The sequence below is a fragment of the Ictidomys tridecemlineatus genome, chromosome 2 (assembly GCF_052094955.1).
Source record: "Ictidomys tridecemlineatus isolate mIctTri1 chromosome 2, mIctTri1.hap1, whole genome shotgun sequence".
In the NCBI taxonomy this organism is placed as follows: domain Eukaryota; kingdom Metazoa; phylum Chordata; class Mammalia; order Rodentia; family Sciuridae; genus Ictidomys; species Ictidomys tridecemlineatus.
The window spans coordinates 230,010,582-230,022,429 of record NC_135478.1 but is presented as its reverse complement, the minus strand read 5'-3'; the positions used below and the strand labels follow the sequence as shown (position 1 = coordinate 230,022,429).

The 11,848-nt window shown below is 54.1% G+C and overlaps 1 long non-coding RNA gene and 1 pseudogene across 3 annotated transcripts in view; both read right to left on the bottom strand.

The window, feature by feature from the left end:
• Positions 1-318: 318 nt before the first annotated feature.
• Positions 319-11,848, bottom strand: part of LOC144375517 (uncharacterized) — a 29,257-nt gene continuing 17,727 nt past the window's right edge. Inside the window, exons 2-6 of one of the 3 annotated variants that reach the window (XR_013435560.1) lie at positions 3,641-3,757; positions 1,567-1,851; positions 977-1,141; positions 739-872; positions 319-625 (exon numbers count right to left, since the gene is read on the bottom strand). This is a non-coding gene — a long non-coding RNA (uncharacterized LOC144375517). Of the gene's footprint in view, positions 626-738; positions 873-976; positions 1,852-3,640; positions 3,758-11,848 lie in introns of all 3 variants that reach the window. The other 2 variants (XR_013435558.1, XR_013435559.1) reach the window with 2 other exon arrangements.
• On the bottom strand, positions 3,766-6,792 carry LOC101957681 (oxysterol-binding protein-related protein 9 pseudogene; annotated as a pseudogene).

Genomic DNA, 11,848 nt, shown 5'->3' with positions numbered 1-11,848 from the left:
CATCACGTGAGGGGTGTGCAGTCGGCAGGGGACATTTTCCAAGGAAGAGATCAAGCTATCACAACCTTTCCTTTGAAGAAGTTGCCTTTCCACTAAGATTAAACAGTCTCATCCGGCTCCAGTTAATCATCGAGCACTGTCCCAGGAAACAGTGTGGTGCCGGATATTTAATGGGATTTTTCTACGTGTAGAATGGAGCATCTGCAGTTAACCCAGCAGCTCGGCCGAGTGGAAGGGGCCATCCCAGCTTCCCCGGGAGCACCCAAGGCTCTGCAGGCTGATTCCCAGGTGACTGCATGTCATCCATGGTGTCACAAAGCCCCACATGGCAAATGGGCACAGCTTTTATTTGTCTGGAATGCTTCCAGGGCTGGGGAGAAATGAGGGTGTGTCTTACTTGTCCGGAGGCGAGCTCGGAGAGGGGTGCTTGGGCGACTGGGATGGGTGGGAGCACTCCCTGTGCGTCTGGGGAGTCCAGGAGATGGAGGCGGGATTTTGCAGCAGGTGGTCAGTATAAAGGCCCTGAGCTGGGCCGGTCCTTGGAACAGCTGAGAAGCATCAGAGGCCATTGTACCGAGTTCTGAAGCGTGTGCCATCTGTATAACCCAATCTGTCCAGGCTGGGCCTTGGAGGACAGGGTGAGGACCAGACTGAGAGCTGAACACTGTTTGGACGCACAGTGACATTCCTGAGCTTGAAGGGGACAGGGAGGCCCACAGGGAAGGAGGCTCTTCTCACCACTGTGACCGGAGCCAAGTTGTTGCAGGACGCTGCTCCGGTTTCTTCCGGGGAAGGTGGAAACTCAGTGAGGAGGTCCGGGCCGGCTGGGCTGGACGCACTGAGATGCCGTCTCCGCCACATACCGCCAGCCTCTGCAGCAGAAGGGCCAGGGCTGTTCATTTTGCAACAGGGAAGGGGGCAGCCCCCAAGCCACCCTCAGGAGCCACATGCAGCTTTGGGAGAGCCACCCTGCTACCTTGACCCATGTCAGGTGTCCCTTGCCAAGGCCACCAGAACACCAGGATCCAGGTGGCAGGGGCCGTGTGGGTGGGTGTGTCTGCCTTAAGACATGCCCAGGTCTCTCTCCTCCGGATCTCGCTCCTTCCAGATTCCCCAGGTGTCCGTGCAAAACTCTGGCTGCCTTAACTCACAGGAAAAATAAGTCTGTCAAGAATCTTTCAAGACCTTTCATAGAATTTACGCATCTCCTGTCAACCTTTGGCTCCAGAGAGAAATTGTTAATCGGGCAATTTGAATGATCTTGATATTGATTTCAGCCTTTAAATGCTTTTTTAGATGTTTCATCCTAACGCCATCATGAGAATCAGGAGGGCAAAAATGATCTTCTCATTCATCAAATGACTGCACCCGCCTACGCAGACAGCGCTGGGACCCTGCCCTCTGATTTCTAATCAGGCTTTAACATCCATATGCATTTCAGGCAGATTGGGTGCGTTCCTGATGGCTGGCAGCCAGGGCCCCGAACGCACGCTCTGCAGACTGTGCCTGCAGCTCCAGGAGCCCCCGCTCAGCAAAGGGCTCCCAAGAAAGCCGCCCGGATCTCACCTGTCGGCTTGAGCCTCCCACCTGGAGACTTTCCTTGGACATTGAGACGGAGGGCCTCAAGCTCTGGAATTGGGTAAACGTGCTCTCCAGTGGTCCTTCCGTGGTTCACCACGGCACAACGGAGGAAGCCCCCACGGGTCTGCGGGAGGGGCTGGGGAAGGGGTGGTCTCCCTCACCACACGGACCACCGCCTCATGCTTCACGAGAAGGGACCTGCCTGCGGGAGGCTCCTGTGGCTCCTCAAGTGCGTGGCTGGACACGTCCCTTGCAGCAGCCTTCCTGGGGCTGGAGGGCAGGGCGCGGCCCAGAGGACAGAGCAGCTCCAGGGAGATGCTGAGCTGCTCCCCTCCCATCAGCATCTCCGTCTCTAACATGGATAAGGCTCTGTGACCTCACCCAGAGTCTGACCCCAGAAGTCCCCAGGTATAACCGAGCTTTCACATCATGCCCACAGGGCACTAAAGGAAACTCCACCTGTTCCCTAAACTTGCATTTTCAATAAAGCGTCCATTGACAGCATTGTTCAGAATCCCATTGCTCAGTGTCCCTATATGACTCAGGACCAGAGGAAACCTGTCCTCTGCTTGTGAGCTGTGTATTTCCTTCAAATAGGAGTAGTGTAACTTATCTCTGGCTTTACTGAGAGTAGATTTATTCAGAGAGAAGCTTCAGGTTTAATTCCTGAAATTGATATCTATCTATGGTCTGTCTATCCATCCATCCACCCACCCATCTACCCACCCATTCACCCACCCACCCATCCACCCACACATCCACCCTACCCATCATCTATCCACCCACCCATCCACCCACTCAACCATCCACCCACACATCCACCCCACTCATCCACCCAAACATCCACCTCACACAACCACCCCACTCATCCATCCACCCACCCATCCATCCAATCATCCACCCCACCCACCCCTACATCTACCCACTCACTCACCCACCCAGCCGTTCACTCCACTCATCCACACATCCACGCCACCTACCCACACATTCACATCCATCCATCCACCCCTCCATCTACCCTCCCACCCATCCACACACCTATCCACTCCACCCATATACCTATCCACCCCCCACACCCACCCATCCATCCACACATCCACCCCACCCATCCACCCATCTACCACCCATCTACCCATCCATCTATCTACCCACCCACCCATCCATCTACCCATCCACCCACCCATCTACCCACCCATCCACCCATCCACTCACCCATCTACCCACACATCCACCCACCCACCCACCCATCTACCCACCCATCCACCCACCCACCCACCCATCTACCCACCCATCCACCCATCCACTCACCCATCTACCCACCCATCCACCCATCCACTCACCCATCTACCCACCCATCCACTCACCCATCTACCCACCCATCTACCCATCCATCTACCCATCCACCCACCCATCTACCCATCCATCTACCCATCCACTCACCCATCTACCCACCCATCTACCCATCCATCTATCCATCCACCCACCCATCTACCCATCCACCCACCCATCTACCCATCCACCCACCCATCTACCCATCCATCTACCCATCCACCCACCCATCTACCCATCCACTCACCCATCTACCCACCCATCCACCCATCCACCCACCCATCTACCCATCCACTCACCCATCTACCCACCCTTCCACCCATCCACCCACCCATCTACCCATCCATCTACCCATCCACCCACCCATCTACCCACCCATCCACCCATCCACTCACCCATCTACCCACCCATCCACCCATCCACCCATCCACCCACCCATCTACCCATCCATCTACCCATCCACCCACCCATCTACCCATCCACCCACCCATCTACCCATCCACCTACCCATCCACCCACCCATCTACCCATCCATCTACCCATCCACCCACCCATCTACCCACCCATCCACCCATCCATCCACCCATCCACTCCTCCATCTACCCACTGGCCCATTCACCCCCACGCACCCATTCATTCATCCACCCCACCCACCCTCCACCCATCCACACACCCACCTGTCCCCCCACCCGTCCATGAAGGTATATAGATACATGGTGACCTTTCTTACCCCTACTGCCAATCTTTGCTTCTTGAGTTTCATCTTTTCCCTCTTTTGGTTGATTTTGGTCTTAGTTGATTTTGGTCTGGACAGTTGTAAACCATCTGAAATCTGTTTGGAGGTATCCTAAATTGAAAGAGAACCCATTAATCCCAAGTGTTGAGGACTGATTTGAGGTGTCATATGCTAATGAGCTCCAGAAAACAGATGTGAAACCGGGCATTGGGATCCAACCCTGGTGCTCAGTGGAGGAGGCACTTGGAAGCAAGGATCCCTGCCCTTCTCTGGACAGACATTCCTGGGGCAAGGGAGTCGTTAGGACTGCTCAGGGGTCACACTTCATTTTAGTTTACTAGATATGACCAGAGAAGAAATGCCACTCCCAGAGAACTTGACGCCTGTGGAAAGAGAGCTTAAATTAATCACCAAGTCCTTCACTCTTGGCTGATGTGAGCCTGTTATCACGTGAAACCTGACTTCATGACAGCCTCCTTGATTGAGCATGTCATTCATTTTTATTCAGACAACATTTCTTGGGTCTCCACTGTGTGCAGGACTCCACTACAAATGGGGATACAGCAGCAAACCAAGTGAGAGCTGCCCCCGCCCTTGTGCACCCAATGTCGGTATCCAGATGGTGCTCTGTGGAGAAGCAGGGTGTGCAGGGTGGAGCCCAGGCTCCTGCCTACCTACGGCGGGCCTCCTGAGGGAGCTGGGAGCCCAGCAGGTGGAGCCAGGTTGATCCTTGAGCAAGGGGTGTGGGGAGGACTGTGTCAGGCAGGGCTGCAGGGCGGTCTCCCAGGTCCCCTCCCTGCAGGGCGGTCTCTTGTGGGGGCTAGCACCTGTACCCACACCTCCTTCAGCATGCGGCACCTTCCACAGCACCTCCACTGGCCTCTGAAGTCCCACAGGGTAGTTTGCTATGTCTATTGTCTGTTGATATTACATGTTAGCATTTTCTCTTCAAATAGAGGGTAATTTTCAAAATATTTAGAATAGAACCTTAAAATATTCCATAATCAATTATTTAAAAAATCATTTTTAAACAAAGGTTGGAAAAATTACTTTATGAAGCCTTAAGAAGCACTGAAGATAATTCAGTCATAATCCAGGTTTACAATTTAATAATAACAATTAAATAATACAATTTAATAAAAGTTATCATGCGTGAAACCATGAAATTTCCTCACACTCGATTTCAATACATTTCACTAATTTTCTAAAACAACTCCGAGGAACCAGTATTTACAATAGGTGGAATATTCATGAACAATCTGCCGTCAGGTGCATTTTTGTGTGTCTGTAGTTGTATGGTCAAACCCAGGAGACTGCATGGAGGAGGAGAGGGGTCTGTCGGTCTGTCTCCGTGCAGAGGGGGCTTTCCAGGGCAGGGGTCTGGAGCAGGAGCAGACGTCGCGTTCCAGGACCCAAAGGGTCCTCAGGACTGAAGTCAAGTCTCACCTGCCGTAGAGGAAGGGAGGCTTCCCGGGGTTTCACCGTCATCTGCAAGTCCAGCCCCCTGGATGGTCTGCGGGACACTGCCATGAGAAGGGATGTTGGTTCCTTCCAGGGAAGATGGTGGTTAACTGGCACGACCCGCCCTGGCCATCGGGGTAGACTTGTGATTCCAGCCCAAGGCCTCACAGCACCAAGGCGTCCGCAGCGCTCGTCCTAAACCCAGCCTCCTCCATCTTCATGGAGACCCTTGTCTCCCACTGAGTTCCCTTCTCCTTCCTTTCTTCAAGTCTGTGCTTGGCGTCAGTTGTGCATCAATGCCTCTGATTTCTAAACGAAAGTGACATCCTGCCCAAGGCGGTGGACTCACCTCCTCCGATGTCCCCTTCCTCACTTTCTCCTGGACTACAGACACAACTTGGTGTCTACAAAGACCGCATCTCCCCCTCTTGTGTAGTTTGCACACACCACACCATTCAATTCCCCTTCAATTGCGCAGAAAGACTCCTTGTCATCTGGAGAAGGAATCTCAGCAGTGCGCTGTGATTCTTGCCTCCGTAGAAAGTCCAGTGTGGGAGACGGTATTTTCACCGTGACCAGTTTTGGAACGATTCACACTGTATTCTCCTAGTTTCGCCAGGGCACTGTGAGGACAGACCTTTGGGGAGTGTGAGGATGAGTGCTCATCATAGTCTAGACAGAGACATTGCTTTGCCCTGTGTTGTGCGCCCCAATCGACATCCCATGAATTTTGATTCAGTCCACACATGAGCACTGAATTGGATTTTCTTGTTAAAATGTTCAGCGTAAAAGGCTGAAGTGGGTGGACGATGGTAAACCTGCTCAGCCACGAATGTCACGCTGTTTTTGAAAACCCAGGGAACGGGTCCTTCTGAAACTAGCTCTGTGTTCCCTCCAGTGTCATTTGGTAATGTCCAGCGACACTGAAAGATCTCACCCAAAATGGGGCTGTGTGGTTTCCTTTCCTTCCTGCATGAAAGTCTGAGACGTACCATTACAACCTGAACCTTCCATCCTGGGATCTTTCTTGTCACTGATGGTCACAAACAGGTTCAGATGTGCAAAAAAGTCTGCAGAGGTTTCTAAAAGATCTTCTTTCAAGAATAAATGTTGGAAGAACTACTTAGGTAGTACTAAGTACTAGTAGTACTAAGAACTACTTAGGTAGTACTTGTCACTACTGTGACAAGAGGTGCACGATGACACTCTTGTGCTCCTCACTGACCCTGCCTCCCGTCATCGTCTCTATCGACATGTCAATCCAAAAGGTCAGCATCACTCGTCCCATTGGACGTGGAAGAATGCAGCGATTCTGTGGCATCTGGGTGCTTTAGGCGATTTCCTGAACTGCTGTGTGTCAAGACTGAGGCAGATCCAGAAGAACCTATTAAGCGCTTTGGGGATGAGCCACTCTGGTGGAATCCATCGCGTCATGGAACTCATCTTCACTGCTAGAGTAAGAGAACTCTGGGACCGAATCTGGAGACAAGGCGACATGACTTGGAGAAGTCAGACTGCTACTGGGTGGGGAATGCCCACTGCCCGTGCCACTTGGTGTTGGAGTCTGATGATGTCCCAGGGTAGCTGACCCAGGTCCCACGGGTCAGGAAGACGGACGCTGCTCTGACTTACACAGCTGGTCCTGGAGGTCGGGCAGTCTGGGAAGGCATTGTGCCGACCACAGGTCCCCAGGGACTGGGTTGATAGGTTGGGTCTACGGGGGATTCAGAGCACTGATGATTCCCTCTGCGCACTTCTCCGCGTTGCTGTGCTCTTCACAACCCGCAGCGGCACGGCGCGGTGTTAATAGATCCTACCTGGCTCTGTTGTCTCCCCAGGAGTCTCTGATCTCTTTCTCTGCTCATGAGTTTTGAAACTTGTCGTCAAAAAGCTTTAGTTGTTCTATCAAGAATCGTAGGCAAGCTTCTGCCTGTGGGTTTCTTGTCAGAGTCTTGGGCACTAGAACAGACCCTGAATCCAAACCTCCAGAGGGCGTGAGAAGGAGGGGGGCGGGGCAGGCAGCAGGGACCCCGGGACTCAGGGGTGGGGACCAGCCCCTCTCCCAGACCCTCAGGGTCTACTCACCCCGCAAGTGGCCAGCCAGAAAGCCATCCGCTGAGGCCCCTGCCCTTGGTACTGCCTGGGGCGGGAGCGGGGCTGCTCCTGCCCTGGGGCCTTAAAATTCTTATTATTTGAAAAAGTTAATCCTTGAGTAGCACACTTTATATAGTGTCTCTAGTGTCTAAGAGCACGCCCAGCCAAAGTGCTCGTTTCAAAACATCCCAACGTCTCTTGGTAGAAAACACACGTAAGCTAATCAGAGAAAGCAGAACTTGCCCACAGCTCCATTGTCGAGAGAGCTGCTCTACCTGTAACGTGTGACAGACTTCCAGGCTCCCGTCTTTCCTGACCTTTGCTGCAGTAGGTTTGTGTGCGTGTGCTCACACACCTGAGCATGCACATTCACACACACACTTAGAATACGATTTTGTAATTTTTGCTTAATAACATACTATTATATCTCCCTGTGTCAAAACGGTTTTTCTGTCACATTTCTTGTAGAGTTTGCTTTTGTATCGTCAACATGTCTGTGGAAAACCATCAGAAGATTCAGAAGTTTTATAAAGTAAATTAAAACACGCCTTGCTTGGTTATGTAGGCAGGACCTCAATACTGAATAGTGCTTATTTCACCTCATAACTGGAGCATGTTTCTCCAAAAATTGCTGCTGTTGAGTATCAAAAGGGTTTTCATTTTTAAAATTAAAATGAATGATGGGATTGACAGTCTTGTGGCTGAATCTTTGCATACATCTTAAATTATTTCTTGAAACCCAGTTCTCAAGGTGAAGCTGTAGCGTCTAAGAGCATGCCTAGCCAAAGTGCAAAACATTCCAAACTTCCTTTATCCAATATCCCACCTCTGCGGGGAGCGAGCCCAGGGCTTCCCCTTGCCAGGCAGATGCTCCTGAGCTACGTTCCTGCCCAAATCCTGTAATTCCTGCAGTTTGCCCGCCGACGTCCTCAGAGTCGAACCCGCACACCTGCATCGGGGCCACTGGTGCCTTTGAAAAGACATCTTATTTGACCTTCTCTGATCACAGAAGCTCCGTAGGTGCCCCTGTGCCCTGCCGCCGTCCTGTGCCCTGCCACCACTCCATCTCAGAGGGGCAAGAGGGCTGCCTCTGGGCCAGGTGGTGCAGGCATGTGGCCGGGCCCGGGGGCCAGAGTCTGGGCAGACCCGCCCACCGGATGCCTCCATCTGAGGCTGTCTCCGAGAAGCTTTTCCTTCTGCAAGTGCAGGTGAGTCGGACACCACCGTCCTGTTTCAGTTCCTGCATCGCCCGCCCCCTGTGCACCATGGCTTTCCTGGTTCTGTCCCAAGGTGGCAAGGGTTGAAATCCAGGGCAGCGGAGGACCATGGCTAACTAGGCAAAGCAAGGGGGTGGCTTACTTGAGTGGGGGTGGCATTTGGGCTGGGCCCTGCCCAGGATCCCTCCTGGGATCCAGCTGAGGAGGTGGGATGGGGGGTGGGATCCAGCAGAGGGGGTGGGATCCAGCAGAAGAGGGTAGGATCCAGCAGAGTGGGTGGGATCCAGCAGAAGGAGGTGGGATCCAGCAGAGAAGGGTGGGATCTAGCAGAGAAGGGTGGGATCCAGCAGAGGGGAGTGGGATCCAGCAGAGGGGAGTGGGATCCAGCAGAGGGGATGGGATCCAGCAGTGGGGGTGGGATCCAGCAGAGAAGGATAGGATCCAGCAGTGGGGGTGGGATCCAGCAGAGAAGGATGGGATCTAGCAGAGAAGGATGGGATCCAGCAGAGGGGGTGAAATCCAGCAGAGGGAGATGGGATCCAGCAGAGAAGGGTGGGATCCAGCAGAAGGGTGTGAGATTCAGCAGAAGGGAGTGGGATCCAGCAGTGGGGGTGGGATCCAGCAGAGAAGGATAGGATCCAGCAGTGGGGGTGGGATCCAGCAGTGGGGGTGGGATCCAGCAGAGAAGAATGAGATCCACCAGAGGGAGATGGGATCCAGCAGAGGGGGTGAAATCCAGCAGAGGGAGATGGGATCCAGCAGAGAAGGGTGGGATCCAGCAGAAGGGTATGAGATTCAGCAGAAGGGAGTGGGATCCAGCAGTGGGGGTGGGATCCAGCAGAGAAGAATAGGATCCAGCAGTGGGGGTGGGATCCAGCAGAGAAGGATGAGATCCACCAGAGGGAGATGGGATCCAGCAGAGGGGGTAAAATCCAGCAGAGGGAGATGGGATCCAGCAGAGAAGGGTGGGATCCAGCAGAGGGGTGTGAGATCCAGCAGAGGGGTGTGAGATCCAGCAGAAGGGAGTGGGATCCAGCAGTGGGGCAGTGGGGGTGGGATCCAGCAGTGGGGGTGGGATCTAGCAGAGGGGGTGGGAATCAGCAGAGGAGTGGGATCCAGCAGAGGGGGTGGGAATCAGTAGAGGGGGTGGGATCCAGCAGAGGGAGGTGGTATTCGGCAGGGGTGTGGGATCCAGCAGGGGGTGGGATCCAGCAGAGGGAGTGGGATCCAGCAGAAGGGTGGGATCCAGGGAGCTGAATCACTGCTCATGGGGCAGGTGAGCAGAGGAGTGTTTGCAGCAGGGGTGAGTCCTGTGGACAAGCTGGTGTCAACTGCGCTCTCCACGCACCCTCATCAGGAGGACCCTAAAGTGCTAGGATGGGATGTCAGACTCGGGTGTGTTGAAGGGACTGGTAAGTTAGGGACAGTGGGAAACCTTCCCCTGCAGAGCAGGGGTGACCCAATGACCCGTTCGCTGGCTGGAGGGTGTTCCTGGAGAACTGAAGCCCGGCTCTCCTGGGTACGACTCTGTGGGCAGGAGGAGCACCCACTCGAGTGTTGCTGGGGTGTTGTGTGTCTCCTCCGCTTTGCTTCCTGGCTCGGGCTGTTTAGTGGCTCTTGGTTTGGGGTACACAGTGGATCATTTGGGAATTTTGTGAACAGCCCAGGCAAACCAGACTCCCTGGGTGAGATCTGGCCTCTGAGCACTGGACACAGCCAGCAGCTGAGGCTGGGGACCTGCTCTACCAAGTGTGTATGTCCAGCAAAGTTGTCTGTCATCTGAGTTTGAGGGGAAGAGTCTCCAGCTTTGTTATTAAACGCAAAATGTAGAATTACAAAAAAAAAAAAAAAGTCACCCCTGCACGGGGTCGAAGTCTGGCCCAGACGGGTAAAGTGGTGACGTTCTGGGTATTTGAGGGGCATGTCCTGGGTCCGGCTTTTCTCCGCTGCTGTCAACCTCTTCCTTTCCTCAGGGCAGAGCCACCTCCTACTGTGTCGGGGGACCCTCATTGCGAGTCACGTCTGCCTCCCCTGTGCCGACCCATGCTGGCCTGGAGCAAGGTCTCCACGCCCCACTTTCTTGGCTGGGAGCATCTCACTCTTAGGCATGATTTGTTATAGCCTCAACACTTGCAAATTCTGGTTCTAAGATTCTGTGCAGCGGGTCCCTGTCTTCGATGTCGATCTACTGGGGACTGACTTTTGAGTCCCTTCCCCACATGGTCGACCCCTGGGAATGGTTGAAGACCAGGGCGTGACTCAGTGGGCAGCTGCAGTTCTGGGAGTGACCACTGGGATCGCCCTGTGGCCTCTCCACTGGAGAGTGAAGATCCCAGGCCCAGAGAGGTCAGGGACCTTGTTCAAGTCCACAAATCAGCCAATTTCATTACCTGAGAGTAGACACAAAGTATTGACGGCAGAAGGATCTGAAATTGAACTGAAATGAGGTTTTGGATCACCTGCGGACTTCAATTACCCGATCCATCTCCTGGCTGCAGGACAGGTGGGCTGGGATGATTGATAATAGAGCTCCTTTCTGAAGTGGACTTCAGGAGCACTGGCCAGTAGCCTGCTGGTGAATGTCGTGCTGCTGAGAGGCCGAGACGCGGCCCTGGGCTTGGGCGCCCCCACTCCAGCCTGCCGTCTCAGCCGCTGCCTTTCACTGCAGTTCTAAACCTTCATTTGGGGGAGAAGTTTGATGAATTGGAAATTTGAGGCCTGCAAGAAGAGGAGGGAGTGGGACGGAATAGTGACTTCCAGGGCTAACTTGCAGAGCAGGGGTGCTCAGCCATGACGAAGTCAGAATGGTCATTCATGTTCCAAAAACTGTTCTCGAATTTACTAGGGACAATCTGATCATGCTTCTCAGGCCAGGTGCCTTCTTGAGAAGCCAAAGGAGCATGCCCACTGGCATTTATTGAGTGCTTGCTGTTTACAGGCTCCACCCGCCTCCGTCTTCCTCACTCACAGTCTCTTGCAGGACATGATGGAGAGGACCACTGCCTCAGGGCCTGGCCTGGCTTCTCCTGGCCCTGGGGAGTCTCCTCTGCTCTGGGCCTGGCCTTGCACTGGGGAGGTTCCCCTCCTTCCCTCTCCTCCCCAGAGTGCCCCTCTCACCAGCCTGAGTTGGCACATGCTGTGCTTCTTTCTCCCCTGCCCCGTCCTCTCCCAGGACCCACAGGGCACTCTCAGCAAGTGCTCGGCCAGCCCTGTCCACTTTACCTCACGTGCCCTGGGCCTGTCCACCTGTGGATCCCTTGGTCTTCTCTGGCCTCTCCATGGGCACCCGGGTGCCCCCAGGGCCGCTGCTTCTGCTGACTGGTCTTTGAATAATGAGGCTCGGTGGGTGCACAGGCCCTGTCTGTGGCGTCTCGGCTGCACACCGCTTGGCCTCAGTGGACAGCAATGTCAGGACGCGCTCTGCGCCCAC